Below are 14931 nucleotides of genomic sequence, written 5' to 3'. Positions count from 1 at the left end.
TTTTTATTTAACAATTTATTTTTCATTGTTTTTCTAGAGCTATACATTTTTCTCTGCTCCTCTCCCTTCCCCCCATCCCTTTCTGCCTTCTTCCATGACTCCTATGCTTGCAATTTACTCAAGAGATCTTACCTTTTTCTCCTTTTTGTGTAGATATATGTATGTCTCTTTTAGAGTCCTCTTTGTTGTCTAGGTTGTCTAGGGTTGTGGACTATAGGTTAGTTTTTCTTTGCTTTATATCTAAAAGCCACTTATGAGTGAGTATATATTATATTTGTTTTTCTAGGTCTGGGTTACTTCACTCAATGTGGTTTTTTTCTAGACCCATCCATTTGCCTGCAAATTTCAAGGTGTCATTATTCTTTACTTCTGTGTAGTACTTCATTGTATAAATGCACCACATTTTCTTTATCCATTCTTCAGTTGAGGGGCATCTCAGTTGCTTCCAGATTCTGTATATTAATATACAGAATATAGTAATGCTGCTATGAATATAGTTGAGCATATGTCCTTGAATATGATTGAGCATCCTTTGGGTATATACCCAACAGCACTATTGCTGGGTCTTGAGGCAGATTGTTTCCGTATTTTAATTAAAGTCAAGTTTGATGAAATAAAATCTATCTGGTTAAGTAAGAGTAGAAGTATGGGCCGAAGTTCAGGGACTCTTAGAAAGGAGTAAATTTTAGTGTTTTCAACTAGAGTGTGTTTGGATGGATGAAAGGAATGGTTCAACTAACCATTGTGAAGTAAAGAATGTGTCTGGTCTTTCCAGATCCCCAAACAGCTGGCACCACTAAGTCTTATTAAACTTACTCACATGTAGTGTTGTGTAGTAATTCCCTTCCTAGAACACAGAGTAATAAAGGGAGATTTTAACCTCTACCGCATTAGAGGAGTAAAAGGCTTAATAAAACTGGGCATTGTCAATAATGAATTTGCTTACTTTTACGCTTCAGTGTAATTTATACAGCTATCAATAGGATATTAATAAACTTACACCAAGCCCTGTGACTTGCAGTGGATTTGCATATATAAAACATAATCAACACATAACAGGAATGGAAAATGAACATACATTTAAGCAATATTGAAATATTCACTCATTTTAACGGTAAAATTTAGTGGTGACAAATCACTGTTTCACAGAGGTGTTTAAAGATAGAATGTGATAGTACACACACTAGAGAGAGAGAGAGAGAGAGAGAGAGAGAGAGAGAGCCCCCAGCTGCTCTTGTAGATATGTACAGTGGGAACATCAGCTATGGTCTAAAATTTTACTAAAGTTAATTGTGCAGTTTTACAGTTGTTGGATATCTTTACTAACATTCTGATCTTTGCAATTTATGTTAACTTCCAGTTTATTCACAAATTATAATTTTTTTAAAAAAATACTAAGATAGATTAGAGATAGCAAAACCCAAAGTGTATGCAGTGTGCCTTTCTGATGAAAAGCTGTAGTGTGAACATTTGAGGTGGGGGCTATTCTCTAAATTTCAGCTTGAATTAAGCCAACAATGCCAACCTCTTTTTAGGTCATAGGGCATGATAGGTAAAAAATAGAGAGACTCCATTTCCATGTAAGACTTCAATACATTCCATAATTAAACAAGAACATGCTTGGCATGAGAAATTTATCCATAGGACAAACTCTTACCAGACAGTGTGTACCCCAAAATAGCTTTTGGTAACATAAAAGAAGTCAAAGCATACATAGAGTTAAAATCATACCTACATAAATAGTTGAAGAGAGAAACAAACAAGAAATGCCCATCAATACAGATATGCACAGGGGTTTAAAGGTTTATCTAGTTGAGGGAAACCCACAAACATTTGTAATCAAGTAGACAACTACGCTGTAAGTCTCTGTGAGAAATATATCTTTCCCTCCACATACCACATGCAAACACATACTAACACAGTCTACATACAAACAACATACCAATAACCAAATCCAGCTCAAACCTTTCAGATGACTATTTCTTAAGTCATTTTCAGCAGATCACTGGATTAAGTCCCTTTGTGAGTTGATGTTCTTTCATTCTATAAACTCTTGGATGTGGACCATAAGGAAAGTTTAGGTCCTTAAGTTTAGGTCCCAGTGGTGGGTGTTCTTGTCTCATGGTGAATGCCAGATGATTTAAGAAAACAAGAGTCTGTCCTAAGAACTATTACTATTGAGACTATCCTGACACCAACTTCTCATGTTACATCCTGGCCTGGAAGATACTTAGCAAGAGTGAAACAGAATTCAGTGTTTAACAACAAAAAGTTACTTTCTCCCAGGAAGTACAATGGTCCTTTTACTGTAAAACACAAGGTTAAGAAGAGAAACTCAATGCCAATGCAATGGAAAGAAATTAAAGCAAATAAGTTATTCAGTCAATTAAAAAGCCATACGAGAAATGCATGCAAATTCCACAAAACTAATATGCTATCATGTTAGCTATCACAGGGTCCTTTGTTATTTATTAATATGAAGGTCCCCATCAAAGTCTCCATTGAAATATTGGAGGCAGGAACATAAGAGATGATTAGGAAGGTATTAGAAGGCATAAATGACCTAATGAAATTAGAAGAAATGAAGAAATGGCAAGGTCACATTTGCTGAAGCTAAGATGAAATACTTGTGTGTGTGTGTAAATTTGAATATGTGTGCATATATTTGTTTATGGGTAAGTATATTTGTGTGCTTGCTTATCTATATGCATATGTACATTTGCACAAATGTATGTTTCTCTGTCTGTGCTAATATAATGTAATATATTGTTTGATTGTTAGTCCTGTGTGTTTGTGTATGATGTATGTTAGGGACCAGCATGCAAATGGCACAGCTTGCTTGTAAAGTTGATAGACAACCGCTTGTGTCAATCCTGGTCTTTCTTCCACTCTGAGACACAGTCTATCATTGCTTTATGCTATTTACTCCAGGCTAGCTGGTCTGTGAGCTTTTGGGGTTTTTCTTGTTTTCACCTCCCATCTTGTGGTAGAAACAGTAGGATTTGTATAGATGTGTGCTACCATTCTTGCTTTATGTGACTTCTCTGGATCTGAGCTCCGGTACTCGTACTGGAGCAGCAGACACTTTACTCAGTGTCTCATTTGCCTAACCCTGAAGCTGGCTCTTCTTCATTAACAAACTCACCATTATATATAGTTCTCGCATACAGAAATGCAGCACTGTTGATGGACAATAACCAAATCTAACTAACCTTTGCCATCAGAAGGTGTGGTCCAGGTTGAAGCATGACTGCTTAAACAAGAGCCAAAGAGGACAAAACCAATTAATCTCACATGGAAGGATGAAAAGCTCATGAGTCTTCAACTAAAGATAAAGACCTACAGTCAGTTGTACATTTTTGTATTCTTAACCAGTCTGAACCTGACAGGTTTATTCTCTTTCACCTTCTTTGGATCTGCTTTTGAATTTAAAAACAAATTGTTGTGCACGTGTATATTTCCCGAAAATCTATTGTAGAAATTTCAAGTGTCTCACTAAGAAGCAAACTTACAATCACTATTTTATAGTCTGTGTTTTTATAGATCTGGTAGAAAAGGGAAATAAAGGCTTTGGGCATGGCTATAGTATAGAATATTGCACATTTTTAGTATTCTGGGATTAGAATGCAGTCACCTGGCTCCATATAAAGTTGTCAGTTTCCCTGCATGAGACTGTGTCTACACCCTTTACAGTATTTGCTTCAATCTTGAGTTCACTTTGTTTTGACATCAGTTTGATTAAAAAAATAGTGAATGTTTCACTTTTAAAATTAAAAAGAGGCAGATTTGAGTAAGTTCTCATCAACACCATACAAATACTCATATCCCTTCATTCTGACAAGGGTTTGGTACCTTTTATTAATGAATAAATTTACAGGAATAGTGGGGACTAAATCCTAAGAAAAAGGCTGATTGTTCAGAAGAACGATGCTGCAGTCTGCTTGCTGCTGGTGCTTTGCTTTGGAATGTATTTCTTCCTCTGAAATATGGTGACATGTCTCAATCGTATCTTTTCCACAAATAAAAATGTATGTGGGGAAAGTGCAGGAATAATTTGAGGCTGCTGTTCATTTTAGATCTAATTTCTTGCAAACTGAGATGCTTCCGATCTGGGTATTTGCTGACCCAGTCATTTTGCTTCAAGTGTATATATGTATTTTTTCCTGTTGGCACTTCACTGAATTTTACTTCTCTCCCCTGAAATCATACACACTGGGCTGGCCTGTAAGCAAGGGTGGAGTGTTCAGACAGCCATTCCTCTTCAGTACTTCAGAGTGTTGAAAGACGAAATCCACTCCACATCAATAAACCTCAATCTTCTGGTCCTGCATAGTCCCCTGAAGGAGCTTCCTTTCAAGATTCATCCTCCCACTTAAGAAAGCAGTTTCAGTTTCATGGTCCCGCCCACCTTTTGTGTTTCCTTGAAACGCGCAAAGGAGAAAAAGGAGGCTATCTCTCAAGACAACTCTGAATTTGTAATCTATTTCCTGCCGAAAATGACTTCAAAAGTAAATCTGAGTCAATTTCAGGAGGCAAAGAAAAATCTTTCTGTTCCTTCTCAGTCAATATTACTTGTGACTTTCCACCTCTTCTCTAAGCCTTTTCTTTCTTTCGTCTCTTCAACCCTGCCCCTGGAGGAGCAGAGTCCAATCAATTAAAAGCTATTAGGGAGAAACGTGACAATTATGAACACCATTAGTGTATATATAACCCAGAAGAGCATTTAGTGGGTAGAAATAAGACCAGATAAGGCACAGTTTGGAAGAATACATAGGTATTATTATTCGGGGGGGGGGGGAGGTTAGAAATAAAATCTCAAAGGATTTGTATCTTAAGACAATTTTGAAGCATAACTCTGTCTCGAAAAAAAACAAAAAAATAAAACACCTAAAATATTCTTAACTTTTAAAGTTTATCTTATTTACTTCTATTATAAATGTGTGTGTGTGTGTGTGTGTGTGTGTGTTTGTGTGTGTGTGTGATATCTGCCTGTTTTTGAGTGCAGGCCTCCATATGGCAGCACACATGAACATTAGAAGACATTTTGGGAAGTCAGTCTCTTCTACCCACTGTGGGCTCCACAAATTAGAACAACATACTTGCAGTACAAGCATTTTTATCCATTGAGCCATCTCACGGCCTCCTAAAGCATGCCACAGTTGTATTGTACATCTGTTCTGAATACTATCATATAAATATGATACAAGGGAAAAGAAAGAATACATGAAAAAATTGTGGAAAATGTCTTACAATTAAATCACCTACAATTTATATTTGAAGAATAAAGAGAAAATAATTTATTTATACAGATAAAAACATTTAAAAATAGTCTAGAAACAAACTTGCTCAATATTTTATCTTTAAAATTAAATAATTTCATTTATCTGAGCTTCTTATTTAAAAGGGATTCTCAATTGCTGTTTCCATCATATATATATATATATATATATATATATATATATATATATATATATAAACTGGGTAGATATTACACTTTGATCTGATAGTTGTGATACAGGATGCTCAAACCAAATTGAATGTATTTCTAAAAATAACATTAGATATGTGTTACTTTGTTCACCAGTAATGTACAGAATTTGTAAAACAGTTCAACAACTCTGAAGGGGCACTGAGTGTAAACATACAAACAAAACATAAACACTGCTTTCATTGAAAGGATTGTACAGACAAGTAGGGAACATATCAAGTGTTCTGTGTGACATGATTCAAGTTGTAATAATGTTTGAACAATATTTGGTGAGATTCTGCAAAGACTTTGGATCATCAACAATGAAAGCTCAACCACAGTAGACCTCTGTATAGTACAAACATAGAAGTGGTTCAGGTAATTGCAGGCATGAGAACTTCAGAAGAAAGGGCTTTCTCGCCACAAAAGAGGAAAGTGGACACCATGAAAGAAGGGAAAATGGCAGCCCTCCAGAATTAGAAGGAAGCCAGTTCAGGCAGTGAGCTAGAGTTCCCACTAGAAAGACATCTAGGTGGAACTGTGGGTGGCTTTGGGGAAGCGTCTACAAAAAGAAAAAATAACAGGAAAAAAGTAACTTCATCACATCACACAATGACAGTCATCTGTCAGAAAGTGACTGAGGAACCTGAGGCAGTCAACTGGGATTCCAGATTCAATGGATCCTCTTCACTATCTCCATGAATGACCTTCTGGATTTTCTTTCCTGCTGCAGATATTTTTGTATTATGGCATAGACAATAGTGGCCTCTGCTGGAGTGGTTAGCCTTCCAGCTTTCTCAAGGATGCAGTGTTTTTTAACACCCTTATTGGCCTATAGATTTCCCTCTGTCCATTTGCAGAGACAGAGAGTCAGTATGACTCATGACACAGGGCTTTGAAGGACACTTAACATGATTGGGTCAAAAGTTGGAGGTCAGACCCATTCCTAGAGCCAGCTTCTCAGTAAATTTAAACATCACATGGAAGTTTATCAATATATGTACATGATACCTGAATGGGGGAAACAGGATGCTGAGAGGGATCAAAAAGGGGCAAGGATATTACCTTTGAGGCAGAACCCCAAGCGGCATAATTTTCAAAATAGGCCTATGTCCCAAAGATCTCAGAACACTTCAAACCATAGGCCCTAACTAGGATCCAGGTGTTAAAATATGAAAATCTGAGAAGACATTTTTTATTCAACTCATAACAGCTATTGAAGGTAGTCATGTATCTCATCCATGCATGTGTTGGTTCTTTATAAAAAAAAAACAATAACACATAATTATATTCATCATTTACTATATGGGTGATATATATATATATGATGTAGATAGATATTATTATTAAAGATATACTTACAATAAGTGAATTATTATGAAGTTTACTTTATAGAATGAAAGACTGATGAAAGAGTGATTGTAAATAGGAATTACTTGTCCTGGAAACCAGTATCTGTGCCACTTGTCTGCAGAAGCCTAAGCTCTTCTGTGTTCTTGGCTTGACACTGACTACAGAGAGAGGTCATTGTATTCAACAGAAGGTGGATGATATTAAATTTTCCCTAATAAAGCTCAGTTAATATTGGCATATTCGATGTTCACACTTAATGTCAGTGCACATGAGAATATGGGCGAGTGTGAGTCTTTTGTCATACAGTAACCATTCTGAAAACTAGTACTCTTGTTTCAAGTGCATTTTTTCTTCTTCTCTACTCAAACTCTATACTTTAGACAGATTTATTTTTAACCACACTTTCATTCTCCTATTTACAAAATTTCAATGGCTCGGAGAACATTGTTTTGTAAAGAAGGAAAAGGGTCTCTGTGGAGGTGAGCAGGGCTTGAACTTTAGATCTCCTACCTCAGCATCTCAAAAAGCTGGACTTACAGGCAAGTACCATCATGTCAGAAAAAAACAGAGCTCATCACCATCTCTAACTCCACCACAAAAACCCCTCCTCCCCTTTCCATCATCATTCAATATCCTCCTTTTTTCTTGTGTTTCTTGGTTGACTGTCACTTTGTCAATGTCCCTATCTAAATTTTCTACTTACTATTAAATCCCTGGTCAAGAAATATGAAATTGTGAATCATTGAAGAACATTTCTAGTCATTTCATAACCATGAACATGTAAATCTATGAACATTACTTATTGTATCATTTTTTATTGTCTGTTTCCAGAATAGTTTATGTCATATGGCAATCACACAAAAATGTTTGTTTAATGAATTAATGATCCCATGATGAAATATTTGTTTTCTGTTACTTAACACATTTAATTGAGCATTCAAATCATCCATTGTGATTATCTCTTTATACAAATGAACACACACACACATTCTCACACACACAATCAATCTGTCAATCAGACTAAACTTTGAATAAGAATATGACTAACTGAGACGTTCTGAAATTGTTCATATTTTTGTCATAATTTTCTATGGTGTTACTACAAGGGTGTATGATCTTTAAGTTTTATTCTTAATCTTATTAACATTTATAAGAGTGCACATTCCATGGATGTGTGGATGTCTACTGAGACCAAAAGAGGAATTCGGGCCTCCTAGAACTGGAGTTACAGACATTCATAAGTCACCTGATATGGATGCTCAGAACAGAACTTAGATACTTTGAAAGAACAACAGACACTCTTAGGTACTGAATCATCTCTCTAGTCCTATGAATATTTTAACTTTTGTTATTACTAGATAATGTGGTAAGCTGTTTGGAGCTCTAGATCTAATAATAAAATTTTGGCATACAAATTTCCCAGAAAGGAAACTAAATTTAACAAAACTAATCTGTCTCCGGTCATCCAGCTAGGCTGGATGTAATATTAAAAATGATTAAATTCATCATATTTTATTGTTTCATTTTATTTATTAATAAGAGAACTTACAGTGTGACTTTTTAAAGGCTAGTACTTTATACAATTGCCTTTCTAGGGGCAGTCTACTTGAAAACAAATGTCTCAACATTAGTGTGAATGATTAGATCTAAGTTGGAAGAAAAAGATTCTGGGACAGAGAACTGAAGGCTGATGGCAAAGACTGTGACTATAAATCCTGTAGCAAAACAACAACAACAACAACAAAACAAAAAAAACACAAGCCATAGTCCTCTGTCCTTCATTCACAGAACTAGTGAAAAGTTTGATCGGGTTCATCAGTATCCAGGAAGGCTTTCATTTTCACATGCTTTCTGTCTATTTAGGGACCCCTTTTAATTCAGACCAGTGCTAACTGCTTAATAAGAAATTCTCTCTGCATGTACTCCTCTAACACTTAAATAAGAACACCAGGAGAGGATGGCACAATGTCCTCCAAGGTGCCCTTTCAAGGCACACCTTAGAATGCTTCCTAGAAAGTGCAATTGGTCCCCTTTTGGCATTTTGAAAAGTTGAGATAATTATGAGAACAATCAGACACAAAGAAACACATTTGCTGATGTGGTGATAAGGTCTCTGTAATCTATTCTAACATTCACCTATTTCATCATTCTGTCTGGTTCATATCAAAGAAAATGCTATAATGGCTTTAGGTTTGTAATAGGGGATGCTTACTCATTCTGTTTGAAAGTGACCCTACAATGATGGTAATTGTGTCTCATTATATGACCATGTGATTATGTTCCTATTTTAACAAAAGTATATAAATGCATACCTGTAGCCATCAATACATTTTGTTAATATATTTAGCAGAACTTTTTGAAATTGAGACTTACACAAACATAGAAAAATAGATAATCAAGACTGCTCTGGCTGAAAAGTGGCTGGAGGGAAATTACACCCCTTTTGCTTCTTTGCAGTCCAGAAGGAACACTAGAAAGACCACTTGTAGATTCTGTAGAATGCTGTTGAATTTATCCAAATGTCTCTGTGGAAGTACAGCGGAGTGAAGTTAACCCTAAAGCAGTGTCACTAGCTGGTGACAGAGCTATATCATTCTTTTCCAGAGGCTATGCCCAAACTTTTTATTTTCTAGCAAAATAAAATTCTGAAAATGAAAATTACTGAAAAGCAATTTAAACGAATTAAATTTACAATGGCTGAGTTGTCAGTAATGATCTTGTGACAGAATAAGTCCAAGAACTTATAAAACAAGGATTTATATTATTGCTTAATAAAGGCCATGCCCATGATGGGCTATTATCTTGCCTGAGTAAAATTGTTTTTGAGTTCTTTCTTGCACCTCTCTTAGGTAGCACACTATACCTGTTCTTGGTCATTTGAAACACATTGAGAATTCTGTGGCACATTCATAGCCTTCTTCTGCTTTACACCTGCCTCAACCAATGTTTGCCAACTTCCTTGTATTTGTGGAACTACCAGGTATGTGAATGTGCAGAGAAATCCAAGAATGCCTACAGGGGGATAGCAAATCAGACCTTGGAGATACAAGAAAGGCATGACCTTCCCATGCACTGGTAGAGGCCCTCATGAACATTCTAACTTGGAAGGAAGACATCCCCTTTCCCACTGTGGTAGGCAAGGAAGTCAATATTTCATAGGAAAGTATTTAAACTATCTAAGTGAATATCTTTTACCTTTTGTCCTAGCTTCCTGTTACAAGATGTAAAGTTTGCTTTACTCTTTAATCACTATTTATTTTCCTACGTTTGCAACCAAAAGCCCAGTCATTAATCTGTTTTCTGCTCAATCTTTGCATCTTTAATTTTTACTTCCTTTCATTCTTCTATAGTCATTTCTTCTTGCCTTCTGCCCAATCTTCTTTGATATTTTCTTTGGTAGATGTTTGTTAGGGTTTTTAAAATAAGTTAAAATAATTTTGATGTTAGAATTATATCATTTCCTTTTTTCACACTTTCCTATAGATTTTGCATATGCACCAATCCCATTCTTGTTTGATTTATAGTCTCTCTCTCTCTCTCTCTCTCTCTCTCTCTCTCTCTCTCTCTCTCTCTCTCTCTCTCTCTCTCCCTCTCTCTCTCTCTCTCTCTCTCTCTCTCTCTCTCTCTCTCTCTATGAGATGCTATATACACATACACAGAGAGATAGGTATAGATAGATGATAGATAAATAGATTGATTGATAGATAGATACAACCTGTCCAGTCCATATAGTGTTATTTGTAAATACGTTTTCAGTGCTGATCTTTTGTTAACTGGTGTCTTTCTTTCCCCTGAGGAAAACTATTTCTCCTGCTCTTAGCTTTCTTTAGTTGTCTGTAGTTCTTTCTCTATGTCTGATCCTTATAATCCCCCCCATTTTCCATGTTACTATGTCTATTATTGCTATCATTTTCAGCTTATGTCTAGGCAACCCTGTTGGTGAGACTTTAGGAGTGTAGCTTCAGACATTTCTAGGTAACACAGTCTCACAACATACTTCCTGTTCCTCTGATTCTTAGACTCCTTCCATTCTGTTTTCCACATTGATCCCTGAGTTTTAGATACAGAAGTTACATTTTAGAAGTATTTACTGGGACTAGGGTCCACAACTCTGCATTTCAATTGGTTGTGTTTTTCTGTGATGGTCTCTATCTGTTGTTAGGTGAATTTTCCTTGGCGAGGGTTTGGAACCACATTTTTCTGTGAGTATAAGCACATTATCAGTATAATACAGTTAGAGATTAAGCTGCGTTAGTAAAGTGCCAGTTGTAGATTCTCCTCCAGAGTCCAAGATTTATTATTCCTGGGTAGTTGGCTAGATTTTCATTACCAGGTATAAGTTCCCTCTTGTTGAGCATGTCTTAAGTCTGGTAAGAGAGCAGATATCAAGGTAAGGTATGCACCCTTAGGTTTACCATACCATGCTGGTCAGTGATGTGGGTCATAGGTGTCAAAGATGGGTGGGGCTGTTGGTTTTTTCCTCCCCTGCAAGCTTACATGGCAACTTCTTGTACCAGGAGAGCATTTTTTCCTTAGCCTTCCTTTACTTTATCTTTCTTCCCCTCCCTCCTGTTGCTCTTACTGCCCCATTTTCTCTGCTCCTCTTTTTCACTGTCGCAGTTTTAATTTTTTAAGACTTATTTCTCCTTTTTCTTCATCTTTGAGATTCTGGTTTCCTTTTTTACTCTCTTCCATTCTTCCTTCTCTTTCTTTCTTTTCTGACTTTTTTATCTTTTTCTTTCCTTCTTCTACCTCTTTTACTTTATTCTTCTACATATTTTCTCCTCCACCCTCCAAATAATGTCTCTCTCTTCCACTTGTACTGGTTTTCCAAAAGCAGAACTGTAGGAATGTCAGAATTAGCCATTCAGAAGTAATATGCTAAAATGAGAGGGCAATGGATATAAGATAAAAACTACATTTACGAGCATGTTTTATAACTGAGGCACAGAATCACTAAGCTGAATTCTTCATTCATAGGTCACCATTCCTGAGACAACACTTCTATCCTCCATTTGAACCACTAAAGTAGGAACAAATACTCTCATGTCCAGAGAATAGACAAAGGTGAAGAAACCTTTAATATGGTACTGACCTGCATTTGTCAAGTTTACAGGAATGGATCCTATCAACTGAACTCTGAAAGGTAAAAATAAATTACCAGAGAAAAAAAGGAAAGTCTTTTTTCTAATCTCATCTTCTAATCTCAGAAAACAGTAGAAATAACATGGATAACCAAACAGTAAAGGGTATTTGAAAGGATAGTTTGGCTGAAACCATCAGCTTTAAACATAAATAAACTAACCTGATCTCAAAACAAAGTCTAGTTATGAGGTCTGCAGACATGTTTATTGGTTAGGCTCTATATTACTTTTGCAGAAGACATGGCTTCCATTCCCAGCACCTACATCAGGCAGTCTCTCTTGAGTTCCTTGGGACAGATGTTCACACATACATACAAGCACAAATATACACATGTACACTTATGCACACACTGATGCAAACACACATACACTCATGTATACATGTGCACACACTTTCCCACATGTGTTAGCACACACATAGACATAGACAAACAAAGTGTTTAAACTTTATCCATGCCATTTCAGGGTCTTAAGAACACATATCTGCCTCGTTCCTGATTCTGATGCCTCATAAATCTTCCCATTCTAATGAGATTGACGGAGGCAGAAGGCTTTCTTGGTTATTTAATGAATCATACTTGGATTTTTTCAGAATTTGTTTTTAATTAATACAAAATCTAAATACTATGTACATAAATATACCTGAATAATTAATATTAATCTCTAATAATTTCAAAGCTGTATGTATTTTCAATATGTTAATAAAGGCAAAATTCCATGTAAAAAAACTTGTGACTTTTTCATTGTACATAATGGTTAAACTATAAGCCTTCAAAAGAATCAGGGAAGTGAATGTTAATTACAAACATTTATTTTTGTACTGGCTGTATGACTTTGGTCAACTTTCATTGACCTTGTAACTTCACCAATACTACCTAACTCACAGAGTACGTAAGAAACTATTAGGAACATGAGATATTTGCCCAGATTCATCAGTTAATAGCCTATAAATATAAAATTGACCATTACTTTTATTATGCTATCACTATTTTTGTTATTATATAACCATTGTCACTGCAGTTTTTATTATTGTCATTAATTTGAGCCATAGATGTGGGAGAAGCATCGAGGGGTGTACAAACAGGAAATGCACCTCAACCTGTTCCTATATAATTTGGTATCTTCACATTGCTTTCCACCCAGTGCCTAATGGGCTTGGACACACATTGCCTTAGGGCCCCACTGTGCTGAAACCCAACAGAACTAGCTCTGTGCAGACAGCAGAGTGAATTGCCTCTGGCACAGCATGTACTAATAGAGAGCACTGGTAGACTGAGAGGAAGCAAGACACAGAGGGAAAATGTATTAATGATGATCCTCCTGCAAGAAGAGGAGAGATCAGGGAAAGATTAGTCAAACTGCTGATTTTGCACAGGGAGACCAGCTGTGAGAGGTTAATGAAACATTAGGAGAAGAGAGAAATCCAAAGACAGCCAGCTGCTACCTGGGATGGTGGCTTTGAGTCATCAGATTCCAAACCACCATGCTCAACAGACCTCCACAGCTGGAGGCAGAGTTATGACCCCCATCTCTGCTGGCTTTGTGGAGGGGGCAGTTAACATCAGCATGGGTATGCTAGGCTCTAAGGGACAACTCGTTAACTTACCAGTATCATACAGCTTCTTCTTCTTTCCTGGGATGAGTGACAAGCATGCCTTCAGAGGGAAAATGATTCAGATGGCTGGCACTAAAGCAAAGGTTATCAGGTTTTCTGCTCAGTATAGGCACTACTCCATGACCAAGACCTAAGTCCTCCAAAACCGAGTCAGAAAAAAAGTGAAGAACTATCTCTGACATCTAAAATTGCTGTATCAAACGCTTTTCATTGATTTAAAGAACTATTTCTAAAACTTGGTTTTCTGTTTGTCACTGACTAGTTAGATGACCGTCTCTATCTCAGTCATGACAAACTCCATTAATCAGATTGAGTTGTCCTTCGTTCCTATCAGTGGCCAGCATATACTTCTCTCTCCTCACAAAACACTCAATATCATTTGACCAAAAGGAACAATTTTTATTGAGCATCATTTGTGAAAACATATTAACTACTCTGTCCATCACTTACATAGTGAGCAATATATGGTGAAAGATCCGTTAAGCCTAAGTTATTGTCATTTGGAAACTAAACTGAAATGGAAGGGGAAAAATACCCTAAATGGTTGTGATTTTGTTTTAACTCAGTGTGCACATGATGAAATCTAATGTCCTGTTGTGCTTTGTGTATTGCAGTCTCTTCAGTTGCTTCTATTTGTGTGGGCTCTAAAGCCTAGTCCTCTTGTCTCCTAGGAAACTATACGTTATCAATATCCTTTCCAAGCTGTATTGGACTTCAGTCAACAAAATTTACAATAATAACAAGATATTAGATAGGATTCCATTTTTCTTTCTAACCTCTAACAAACTCAGTTTCAAAAAAGGTGAGAAGTAATGTATTTCAGAAGCAACATTGAATCCACTGCTACACAAAGAATCTCTAAGATTTTTTTTTTTTAAATTTTACATCCTGGTGGCAGGTTCATCTCCCTCCTCTCTCCCCAATACCTTCCTCCTTCCTTAACTTGTTCCCACTCCCTAATACACTCCTCTTTGATTTCTGTTTATGAAGGTCGCCCATGAGTATTAGCAAAATATGGCATATAAGGTTGCAGTAAGACTAAGAACTACCTATGTATTAAGGTGACCCAGTATGAGGAATAGAGTTCCAAAAGTCAGTAAAAGAGACAGAGACAGCCACTGTTCCCACTATTAGGAGTACCACAAAAGGACCAAGCTACACAACTGTCATATATATGCAGAGTGCCTTGGTCAGTCCCATGCAGGCTCTCTGGTTGTTGGTTCAATCTCTGTGAGCCCCTGTGTGCCCAGGTTAGTTGATTCTGTGAGTTTTCTTGGACTGTACTTGATCCCTCTAGATCCTACAACCCATTTTCCTTCTTTGCAAGAATCTCCAAGTTCTGCCAAATGTTT

Source organism: Arvicola amphibius, chromosome 5 (genome assembly GCF_903992535.2).
Source record: "Arvicola amphibius chromosome 5, mArvAmp1.2, whole genome shotgun sequence".
Taxonomy (NCBI): domain Eukaryota; kingdom Metazoa; phylum Chordata; class Mammalia; order Rodentia; family Cricetidae; genus Arvicola; species Arvicola amphibius.
Note: the sequence above shows the minus strand (reverse complement) of the source record.